Source organism: Heptranchias perlo, unplaced genomic scaffold (genome assembly GCF_035084215.1).
Source record: "Heptranchias perlo isolate sHepPer1 unplaced genomic scaffold, sHepPer1.hap1 HAP1_SCAFFOLD_60, whole genome shotgun sequence".
Taxonomy (NCBI): Eukaryota; Metazoa; Chordata; class Chondrichthyes; order Hexanchiformes; family Hexanchidae; genus Heptranchias; species Heptranchias perlo.
Window position 1 is genome coordinate 1,578,415 of NW_027139623.1, and position 12,765 is coordinate 1,591,179.

Here is a 12,765-nt window from a genome sequence, read left to right on the forward strand (position 1 = left end):
GGGAATGGAGACAAGCTGCAAGTACATTTTGTTAGAGCAAACATTAGTTGTAATGCTGTGTTAAATTCTTGTAATTAATTTACGGGGTATTGCCTAACTGAGTAAGACTGCGACAAAATTCAAGAAGCCTTTAATAAGCTTGCTGAAAGGCGGTGGAAATGGCCATTAAATTTCCATAAAGAAAGGTGTGAGGTGGTGCATTTTGCTCGGTGGAAAAAGGAGGCCAAATACTTCTTGGAAAATAAGAGTCTAAATGGGGTAGAAGAGCAAAGGGATTTAGGGGTACAGATGGACAAATCTTTAAAAGTAGCAACACAGGTTGATGAGGCCATAAAAAGCAAACACAGAGGTTTATTTCTAGAGGAGTAGAATTGAAAAGCAGATAAGTTATGTTGAACTGTAATTTAAACTGTGAAACCTTCTGTCAAACTGTTAAACCTTCCCTTTCTGAAATCCATGCTGACTATTCTTTATTATATTTTCGGTTTCTAGATGTTTTTCTATTGCATCATTGAGTAAAGGATTCCATGATCATTCCCACCACCGACCTTTAGTTAACTGGTCTATAGTTCCCTGGACTTGTTCTATCTCCTGTTTTAAAATATAAGAATCACATTAACTGTCATCCAGTCCTCTGGCACTATTCCTTTTTCGATATATGTAACAGTGCCTCTGCTATCTCTTCCCTTGCATCATTTAATATGTGCGGGTGCAATCCATCTGGACCAGGAGTTTAACCTCCCTTTCTAACTTAAATGTCTTGATTTATTTATTGACCTCTTCCTCTAATATCATGTTCACCCTGTTAATCTCCCGGGTAAATACTGAGGCAAAGTAATAATTCAATATTTCTGCCATTTCGCTGACTTTACCTGTGAGTTTATCTTGTGCATCCCTTAGTGGCACTCAAACTATTCTGATTTTCTTTCTTTTATTTTTGTGTCTGTGGAATAATTTACTATTTCTTTTTCTATTCCTTGATAATTTGATTTCATGGTTCCTGTTTCCTTCCCCAATTGTTTTTGTGACTTCTTCCTAACCTCTTCCTATTCGCTTTTGTCATCCTCTTATTTAATATCTATAAATGAGAAATTCCACCAGCTTGTTGTGTCTGTTCAGGGGCTGATGTTTGGGAACTATTTATTGTCTATGTTTATAGTGCCAGAAACCCAAAGGGAGCAATTCAGTCCCAAACTCCACAGAAACATTCTATTTCTCCCTCCTAGTGAAATAAGGTGCTAAAAATGGTGAGTATAGCTGCCTTCCAAGCAGTTAATTGCAAAAGTTTTGAATCCCAGCACACTGAATTCAGAAACGCCAAGACTGGAACCGAATTTGATGATGTTCAGAGGGATAGTGTTTCCAAAACACAAACGGGTCTAATTTATATAAAAAATACATTAAAATTCATTTATTTCCCCCATAACGTTGAATTTAACTCTAGTCCTTTGTATTATTATTTCCCCTGATCTGTGCAGTGGATACGGGACACAATTGCCCGGATTCAGTGAAATTAATTGATTTTCTGAAGTTTTTCCCTCTGCTGATTCCCGTTCCTTATTTAAATTATGTCGGATTAACCTTTCTGATCTATAGAAGGGTCATCGTCCTGAACCGTTATCCCGAGCTTCCCTTCTCCACAGATGCTGCCGGACCTGCTGAGTCTTTCCAGCATTTTCGGTTTTAATTTTTTCTATATTTTATCCCTTTCACTTTTGATGGTCGCCATTGAAACTTCCAGATTTGCGCTCAGTTTTTATTTGTGTTTCAGTTCGGTTTATTTGAATTAATATAAATCGTGTCCTGAGAAATCAGACAGAAATATTGCGCAATGTAGAGTGAAATATAATGGGGCAACTTTCGAATGAGGAAAACAGAAACTTAATTATGAATTAATTGTCTAATTTTTCACTGACAAAATATGAAAAATACGAGAGTAGAATTTACAGAGAGAAAATATTTCCTCACATTGCACATTGTCCTGAATCTGTAACAATGACAGATAATGTGAATTTGTTCCAATCTGTTACAGTTCTCACTTATGGCCAGTAGATATCAGACTGTATGTGAGTGTGGGATTAATTCTCTGTCTGTCAGTCTCTGGTACTGTATGTGAGTGTGATATTCATTCTGTATCCGTCAGTCTCCAGTACAGTCTGTGAGTGTGGGATTCATTCTGTAACTCAGTCTCTGGGCAAAGTGCAAGTCTGTATTCGTTCTGTATTCTTATTTCAGGTTACAGTATGGTGCTTTAAATTGTATCTTTAATTCATTAATGTATGCAAATCTTCCATCTAGCATTAATTTGTAAATATGGATAGACTTTTGGATTTTATTTTAATCAAACAACGTGTGTGAGTTTTGTTGTAGGATTACATCTGAATCTCTGAAGATAATGTACACTTCAATCTTTTACTGTGAAATTATTGGACTGGTATTTATTGTGTAGCTCAGTTTGGGCGAATGGAATTGATACTGTATCTTTCAGTCTGACACTGTGTGAGATTTTTGGACTGGTGTGTAATGTGTGGTTCAGTCTGTACTAATGGAATTGACACTCGAACTCTCAGTCAGACACGGTGAGAGATTTTTGGACTAGTTTGTAATGTGTAGCTGAGTCTACTCTAATAGGATTCATACTGTATATTTTAGTGTGATAATGTATTAGAATTTTGAACGGTATATAATATGTAGCTCAGTCTGCACTAATGGCATTCATACTGTAACTTTCCGTCTAATACTGTGTAATATATTTGGACTGGTTTGTAAGGTGTAGTTCAGTCTGCACTAATGGAATTGATACTGTATCTTTCAATTTGATACTGAGTGTGACTTTTCGACTGGTATCTAATATATACCTCAATCTGCACTAATGGGATTGATACTGTATCTTCCAATCTGATACTGTGAGAGATTTTTGTACTGGTATGTAACATGTAGGTCAGTCTGTACTAATCAAATCGATACTATATCTTTCAGTATGAAACTGTACGTGATTTTTGGACTGGTATCTAATGTGATCCTCTGTCTGCAGTAAAGGAATTGATACTCTGCCTTTCAGTTTGAAACAATATTATTTTTGGACACGTAATTAATGTGTACTTCAGTCTGCACTAATGGAATTGATACTGTATCTTTCAACCTGACACTGAGATTTTTGGACTGGTATGTGATGTGTACCTCAGTTTGCAGTAAAGGAATTGAAAATTTACCTTTCATTCTGAGACTATGAGGTTTTTGAACATATATGTGAGTCAAATATGGGTAACATCTGAACTGGTATCTAATTTGTATCTCAGTGCACAATATTGTCATGAATACTGCATCTTTAAACTCATAATGTGTATGAGTTGTGGGCTGGCATTTAATTTGAATCTTGCAGTACACTATTGTGATTCATTCTGTACCTATCAATCGGTACCATGTGTGAGTTCAATCTGGTATTTAATTTGTAGCTAATGCTGAACTAATGTGAGATTGACACAGTGCCTTTCAATCTGATACTGGGTGTGATTTTGGACTGGGAATTATTTATCTGACGGTCAGCGGTACTGAGTTGTTGTGATATGGAAATTCCGTCTGTCTCTCCTGCTCTGTTTGACTGTTGGATTGGGATTAGTGTGGGATTGACTATTTCTGCGGTGTGAGACTGTGGGACTGATGACCTGTCTGCGTCCCTGTGCTCTGTGAGTGATAATGTACATACTGTGTGTGAGAAGGAGCTGGCTGCACTGTTCCTTGTGCCTCGGGTGCAGGAAACATCACACTGATTCTGGGTCCTTCAAGGATTTGACTGTTGGAAGAAAAAGAATCTCTTGTAATTCAAGAACAGGTGAAGTAGAAAATACAAAAGTGATCAATTGAATCTGTCTGTTAATAATCATTGTAATATCCACAAATGAAAACCAGTGATACAAATAGTGTCAGTGTCTGACTCCACTGCAGTACTGCAGCACTCAGCTTCTGCACACCAGGTATGTTGGGCTGTTTTACAACAGTTTAGTGACATCCAGACACAACCCAACCCCTGGACTGATCCATGAATGGGACTAGCCGATGGGCCGGGGAACTTTGCACACATCAGATTTCTATTTCCCTCTCCCATGGGACGAACCGTTCAACCGAAACAAAAAAGCAACTGTTTAAAATGTGTCCTTCATACTTCTCACCTGATGCCTGCAATAGATGCTCTTTGTATAACTCCCCATATCCTTACTGTCCGGCTCTGTTTACTGTTCAATAACAAACACTAAAGGTTAATGGTCAGGTTTAAAATCAGAATTAATTCCTGCCACCAATCACAAACACGCTCACACTGCACATTGTCCGGTTTCAGCAATTTGTTCCGAACTGTTGCAGTTCTGCTTCCGGCCAGTAGATGTCCCCAAACCCCGGGTCATTGAAGTTTACAGATGAGAGAGGGACAGAAGATAAACTCATTCTTCACATTATATTGCACGGGTGGGATTTAGAAAAACTGGGAATGGAGACGAGCTCCAAGTACATTTTGTTAGACCAAACACTACTTGTAATGCTGTGTTAAATTCTGGTAATTGATTTCGGGGGTATTGTCAATACTGAGGAAGATTGGGACAAAATAAACTTGCAGAACGGCCGTGTAAATGGCCATTGAATTTCAATATAGAAAGGTGTGAGGTGGGGCATTTCGCTAGGGGGAATAAGGAGGCCACACACTGCTTGGAAAATAAGAGTCTAAATGGGGTAGAGGAGCAATGTAAATCGTGTCCTGAGAAATCAGAGAGAAATACTGTGCAATGTGCAGTGAAATATAGTGGGGCAAATGCACAACTATCGAATGAGTGAAACAAAAACTTTATTATGAATCAATTGTCTTCATTTTTCACCGTCAAAATGTGCAAAAACACGAGAGTAAAAGTTACAGACAGAAACTTCCCTCACATTGCACATTGTCCTGTTTCTGTAACCATGACAGATAATGTGAATTTGTTCCCTCAGCTTACCGCCAGCAGAGGTCAGTCTCTGGTACTGTATGTGAGACTGGGATTTATTCTGAATCTGTCAGTCTCTGGTACGGAGTGTGAGCATGGGGTATATTCTGCATCTGTCAGTCTCCAGGTACTATATACAAGTGATGCATTCATTCTGTATCTGTCAGTCTCTGGTACTGTCTGTGAGAGTGGGATACAATCTGTATCTGCCTTTCTCTGCTACTTTATCTCAGTGTGGGATTCATTCTGTAATTCAATCTCTGTGACAATGTGCATTCTGTATTCTTATTTCAGTTTACAATATTGTATTGAAACTTTATCTTTAACACTTTAAAGTATATACAGTTCTTCATCGAGCATTCAATTTGTTAATATGGATAGACTTTTTGATTTTCTTTAATCAAATGACATGTGTGAGTTTTGGAGTAGTGTTACGTCTTAATCTCTGAACTCGATTGTGAACGATAATATACCTTTCAATCTGTTCACGTTGAAATTACGGGACTGGTATTTAATGTGTCGTTCAGTCTGCAATAATGGAATTAATTCTGTATCTGAGTCTAACACTGTATGAGATTTTTGGACTGGGATGTAATATATACCTCATCCTGCACTAAAGGAATTTATACTGTATCTATCAGTCTGATACTGTATGAGATTTTTGGACTGGAATGCAATGTATAGCTCAGTCTGCACTAATGGAATTGATACTGAATCTTTTAATGTGATACTGTATGAGATTTTTGGACTGGTGAGTCTGTGCTAATGGAATTGATATTGTATCTTTGAGTCTGATACGGTATGAGATTCTTGGACTGCTATATAATGTGTGGCTCAGTCTGCACTAATAGAATCGATTCTGTATCTTTCAGTCTAATATTGTATGGGATTGTTGGACTGTTAGATAATGTTGAGCTCAGACGGTGCAAATAGAATTTAAATTATATCTTCCAGTCTGATCATATGTGATTTTTGGACTCGTATGTAATGTATAGCTCAGTCTGTACCAATGGTATTGATAATGTTTATTTCAGTATAACACAAGTATTTACCAATATAACTAATATGTAGCTCAGTCTGCACTAATGGAATTTATACTGTATCTTTCAATCTGCCACTATGAGATCTTTGGACTGGTCTGTAAAGTGTAACTCAGCCTGCAGTAATGTGACTGTGACATTCATTCTGTAACTGTCAGTCTCCAGTACAGTCTGTGAGTGTGGGATTCATTCTGTATCTATTAGTCTCTGGTACTGTGTGTGAGTGTGGGATTCATTCTGTATCTGTCAGTCTCTGGTACTATATGTGAGTGTGGGAATCATTCTGTATCTGCCATTCTCTGCTACATTATCTGAGTGTGGGATTCATTTTGTAATTCAGTCTCTGAGACAATGTGCAAGTCTGAATTCATTCTGTATTCTTATTTCAGTTTACAGTATCATATTTGAAACTGTATCTTTAATACTTTAAATTATATACATTTCTTCATCGAGTGTTTAATTTGTAAATATGGATTACTTTTTGATTTTCTTTAATCAAACAACGTGTGTGAGTTTTGGAGTGGGATTACATCTTAATCTCTGATCTCTATTGTGAATGATAATGTACCTTTCAATCTGTTCAAAGTGAAATTACTGGATTGGTATGTCATGTCTAGCTCAGTCTGTAATAATGGGATGAATTCTGGATCTCAATCTAATATTGTGTGAGATTTTTGGACTGGTATGTAATATGTAGCTCAGCCTGCGCTAAAGAAATTGATACTGTATCTATCAGTCTGATACTGTATGAGACTTTTGGACTGGTATGTAATGTGTAGCTCAGTCTGCAATAATGGAATTAATTCTGTATCTGACTCGAAAACTGCATGATATTTTTGGACTGGTATGTAATATGTAGCTCATCCTGCACTAAAGGAATTGATACTGTATCTATCAGTCTGATACTGTATGAGATTTCTGTACGGGAATGTGATGTGTAGCTCAGTCTTCAATAATGGAAGTGATACTGAATCTTTCAATCTGATACTTTATGAAATTTTTGGACTGGTGTGTAACATGTAGCTCAGTACGTGCCATGGAATTGATAATGTATCTTTAAGTCTGATAAGGTATGAGATTCTTGGACTGCTATATAATGTGTGGCTCAGTCTTCACTGATGGAATTGATACTGTATCTTTCAGTCTAATATTGTATGGTATTTTCAGTCCGGTATGTAATGTACAGGTCAGGCAGTGCTAATAGAATTGATACAGTATCTTGCAGTCTGATCATTTATGAGGTTTTTGGACCAGTATGTAATGTGTAGCTCAGTCTGAACCAATGGTATTGATACTTTTTATTTCAGTATAATACTCGATGAGTATTTACTAAAATATCTAATATGTAGCTCAGTCTGCACTAATGGAATTTGTACTGTATCTTTCAATCTGACACTATGATATCTTTGGACTGGTATGTAAAATGTAACTCAGTATGCAGTAGTGCGAATGTGAGATTCATTCTGTGACTGTCAGTTCCTGATACTCTATGTGAGTGTGGGATTCAATCTTTATCTATCAGTCTCTGGTACTGTGTGTTATTTTGAGATTCATTCTGTATCTATCAGTCTCTGGTACTGTGTGTGAGTTTGGGATTCATTCTGTATCTGTCAGTCTCTGACATTGTGTGTCTGGGCGATTCGTTCTGTTACTGTCAGTCTCTGGTGCTGTATGTGAGTGAGACATTCTGTATCTATCAATTTCTGAACTGTGCCTGAGTGATATATATTCTGTATCTGTCACTCTGTGCTGCAGTGTGTGCGTGTGGGATTCATTTTGAATCTGTCAGTCGCTGGTACATTGTATGAGTTTTGGAATCATTCTATATGTCAGTCTCTGGCCCTCTATCGGAGTGAGAGATTCATTCTTTATCTGTATCTAATTTGTATCTTCATTTACAGTATGGTGTTCAAATCTGTATCTTTAAGACCTTAATATATGAATAATTTTTTCGAGTCTTTACTTGGTAGATAATGATATATTTTGAAATGTAATAAGATAATGTGGGCATCTATTTTTGGACTTCTATTAAATCTACATTGGGAACACAATTGTGAATTTGTTCATCTTCCCACTGATATGGTGACATTTTTGAACTTGTTAATAATGTGTAGCTCAGTCTGCATGAATGGAATGCTGTATATTTCAGTCTGAATCTGTATTAGTTTTTTTGTAGTGGTTTCTAATGTGCAGCTCAGTCTGCACTAATGGAATTGATACTGTATCTTTCAGTCTGACACCATGAGATTTTTGGACTGGTACGTAATGTGTAACTAAGTCTGCATTGCTGGAATTGATACAGTATCTTTCAATCTATGACTGTGAGATTTTTGCTCTGGTACATAATGTGTAACTCAGCCTGAACCAATGTAGGTGACTGTGAGATTCACTTTGTATCTCTCAGTCTCTGGTACTGTGTGTGAGTGTGGGATTCATTCTGTATCTGTCAATCTCAGGTACTGTGTGTGAGTGTGGGATTCATTCTGTATCTGTCAATCTCAGGTACTGTGTGTGAGTGTGGGATTCATTCTGTATCTGTCAATCTCAGGTACTGTGTGTGAGTGTGGGATTCATTCTGTATCTCTCAGTCTCTGGTGCTGTGCGTGAGTGTGGGATTCATTCTGTATCTGTCAGTCTCTGGTGCTGTGTGTGAGTGTGGGATTCATACTTTACCTCTAAGTCTCTAGTGCTTTATTCGAATGTGGGATGAACTCGGTATCTCTCAGTCCTTGGTACTGTATGCCTGTGTGGGATTCATTCTGTTTCTGTCAACTCTGGTACCATACTTGAGTGTGGGATTCACTCTGCATCTGGCAAACTCTAGTACTGTATGTGAGTTTGGGATTCCTTCTGCATCTGTCAGTCTCTGGTATGGTATGTGAGTGTGAGATTCATTCTGTGTCTGTGTATAATTATTCTCTCAGATTACATTATGGTATTCAATACTGTAGCTTTAATATCTTAATGTTTAAATAGTTTTTCTCATTAATAAATTGGTAAATATGGACACACTTTTGGATTTGATGCTGGAGGTTTTAATCAAATAATTTGTGTACTTTTTGGACTAGTATTAAATATGTATATCTATGAGTATTATTGTGAAAGATAATGTATCTTTCAAACTTATATTGTGACATATTTGGACTGGTATTTAATGTGTATCTCAGTCTGCACTAATAGAATTGATACTGTATCTTTACATCTCATACTGTGAGTGTATTATAAACTGGTTTCTAATTTGTTTCTCAGGTTACACTGTCACAGCATTTCTCAATCGGATACTGTACGTGAGTTTTCGACTTGCAATTTGTATTCTAATGGTACACTATTCGAATGGATACTGCATGTATTAAACTCACATGTGTGTGAGAGTTCTGGGCTGGTATTCAATTGGAATCTCGGGGTACATTGTTGGGGTTCATTCTGTCCCTTTCAATCGGGTACCATGTGTGATTTCTATCTGGTGTTTAAGTCATGGCTAATGTTGCCCTTTTGTGAAATTGACAATCTGAGAGTGTGATTTTGGACTGGGATTTTTGTATCTCCCTGTCAGCGGGACTGAGTTAGGGGGAAATGGAACAGTGTCTGCCTCACCTGCTCTGTTTGACTGTTGGATTGAAAACGTGTCTCTGGAACTTGGGATCAGTGTGGGACTGACTACTTCTGCTGTCTGAGACTGTGGAACTGATGACCTGTCTGTGTCTCTGTGCTCTGTGTGTGATAATGTACTTACTGTGTGTGAGAAGGAGCTGGCTGCACTGTTCCTTGTGCCTCGGTGGAGGAAACATCACACTGATTTTGGCATCTTCAAGGGTTTGCCTGTAGAAAGAAAATTACCTCTTGTAACTCAAGAACAAGTGAGGTAGAAAATACAAAAGTGATCAGTTTAATATCTATTAATAATTATTTTGAATAACCACAAATGAAAACCAGCAATACAAACAGTGTCAGTGTCTGACTCCACTGCAGCACTGCAGCACTCAGCTTCTGCACACCCGGTGTGTTGGACTGTTTTACAACAATTTAATGACATTCCGATACAACCCAACCCCTGCACTGATCCGTGAATGGGACTACCCGATGGGGCAGGGACATTTGTACAAGTCAGGTTTCTAATCCCCTCTCCCAGGGGACAAACCGTTCAACTGAAACCAAACAGCCGCTGTTTAAAATGTGTCCTTCACACTTCTCACCTGATGCCTGCAATCGACGCTCTTTGTGTAACTCCCCACATCCTTACTGTCCGGCTCTGTTTCCACTCTTCACTCTCCAGTAACAATAAACAGGGTGAGACTGGAACTAAACCAGGAACATTCACTCCTGGTTTGGGGAGAGAAAGCAGCAATGATTTTAAATAGCAGGTTCTTCCCATTCTGTCTCCCTTCCCCTGGACACACCCTGGACACACACAGCCCGAGAATGACCTCTCCCTTCCCCCGCTCACTCCATGTTCCGGGACCAGTTCCTGATCCACTCCGCCTCTTACAAACAGCCCCCGGACTCCCCCTGACCTTCCCCCGGACTCAATGCCGATCTCTGAGCCCATCTGCGGACACGGTCCCGAAGCGATGAGCTGCTGTAACGAGGCTGCTCTTTGCTCCCTTCCCCCGGGGGCCGTGATCTCTCCATTCCCGGCTGTTTTAAACCATCTTCTTCCGCTCACTGAGGGAATGGCGCCCACAGGCCGAGCTGGGGGAGGGCAGCGCGCATGCGCTCTTCTGCTCACCAACAACCAGCGCTGGGGGCGGGGCTGAGTCACGCATGCGCAGATATCTGGTTTAATTCCCAATACAAAAATCGATGGAAACTTTCCCCAATTGGAATTTTTCCGAGTCTGAGCAAAGGAAGTGGGTCTGGGGGAAAGGTCAGAGGGAATGGGGTCCACAGGCAGTGCAGGAACAGGCACCAGAATGGGAAACAGATGGGATTCCACCAGTGCCTAAAGCTGGAATCCAGACTGACTTTACAATCTCTAACTATTAAACGAGATGTTTCCATCCCTGCTGTTTCTCTCGGTATCTTTTGATGGTAAAGAGTCTTTCAGAGATAAAGTGGGCGGCTCTGAAATGGGTCTATGGATTTTGTTCATTCTCGTACTCTTTACTGATAAAACTGATGCGAGGATTTCTCAGACCAATCCTGGAGAAACATGTGAGGAAAGAGTGAGTCGGTGTGTTTGTTGGGACCGTGTAGGATTAATATCTGACCGCAAACATCATAGATTAATTTAACCGGAGTGAAACTCTCGGTCTACTGAGAATAATGCCGAACGGCCCTGAGCTACATAACTGCAGATGGTAGAACAGGCAAAAGAGGGTTAAATGCAGCCCATTGTTCTTTCACTCTCTGCACTGTCCCTAAGTGTGGGATTAATAATGTGTCTGTCTCTGGTACAATAACAGTGAGAGATGAGACTGCACCTTCTTTCTCAACAATGGGATCTTTCTGGATAAAACGCAACTTTACAGTTCAGTCTGGAACTGATACTGTGTATGTCTGTCTGTCTCTGTGTCTCTCCGCTTTCTCTATCTCTCTCACTCATCGTGTCTGTCTGTCTGTCTCTGGTGCTGTGTATGTAGGTTGGATAATGCTGGCAAGCGTGATATAGACACACCGATTGGAAGTGTGAGACTGACAGTGTGTGTTTGTCTCTCTCTAGTGCTGAACATGAAGGTGGGAGACTGTCTGATATAAAACACTGAGAATGGGGTGTCCGGGCCTCACTGTAACTGGGGATGTGTTCGGCTCCAGTCCCAGTTCACGGTTATTTTCTTTTTACAGATTCAGGGCGAGAGTGTCTGTGAGACTGTAACACTGGCGGAGAAACTCCGCGTCACAACTCAAACACCAACACATGAGATTCTCCAAATCAGCTGGAATAAGCTGTTTTTAAACTGCTGAACCCGTCTGGGAGGGGATGTGTGTGGAGATCGAATCGGGTCTGGAACTGAAATGGAAGAAGGCGGGTTGACTTGTGAGAGAAGGGACTGTATTTAGGCAGGAATATTACTGACTGTTAATTGTAACGGAGTTTATTTAAAAGCTCCGTGTTTCTGGGAATCCTTGAATATGAATCCCGAGTCTGTAAGGGTTTGTGCGGAGCGCTGTGTTTCGGTTCTATTATCGATAAACGGTTTGAAATTGGCGGTTGGAGAAAGCTGGAGGTGGTAATTTCTTCCTCACAGTCGTTACCAGGGCGATATGAGAGAGTAAACCAACTCAGTATCAGAGTCACAATGAACATATCATCTACATTCATTATACCAGACTTCCGTGGAACTAAATTGCGACCGGGTTTGGATGTTCCAGTTTTATTTTTACTCGGCTGCAAAGTAATACGGACAACACCTCACGAAACTAGCCCATGGGAGGGCAATTTTGGGAAATCGAAAAGCAATAATCGATACAGTAGCTCTTCTGAGGTTTGGGTTGAGTCACTTTGTTGTTACATTTTGCTGCGCCTGAATTTTGGGTGCTTGATGCTGACACCGAATGCCTGAAGTGGGACACGGTCCCTTCCCAGTAATAGAGATCCTGACCATGATGGGAGCAATCGTTCTAACTAAACACAAATGATTTACGCTGTTGTTCTGGGTAAATGGTCCATTCTAACCCCTTCATCCTATGATCACCGTCTAATAGTCAAAGGCTGCCATGTTAGATCATTGCAATGTTCCAAACCACATCTTATTTCAGGTTGTACAAAACTCTGTGTTGTTACTTTAATTGTGGGGACCAACTCATTCCCACCCAGC

At 39.7% G+C, this 12,765-nt stretch overlaps 1 protein-coding gene and 1 long non-coding RNA gene across 2 annotated transcripts in view; both read right to left on the reverse strand.

Moving 5' to 3' along the window:
• LOC137316676 (zinc finger protein 850-like) overlaps positions 1 to 12,765 on the reverse strand; it is a gene marked incomplete at its 5' end in the record, with an annotated part of 305,128 nt that overhangs the window by 66,685 nt on the left and 225,678 nt on the right. The window lies entirely within an intron of this gene.
• Positions 1,886 to 10,723, reverse strand: LOC137316766 (uncharacterized). The gene is made up of 4 exons (XR_010961588.1): positions 10,204 to 10,723; positions 9,744 to 9,829; positions 4,170 to 4,232; positions 1,886 to 3,793 (listed from the first exon to the last, which is right to left on the reverse strand). It is a non-coding gene; the product is annotated as an uncharacterized lncRNA (long non-coding RNA).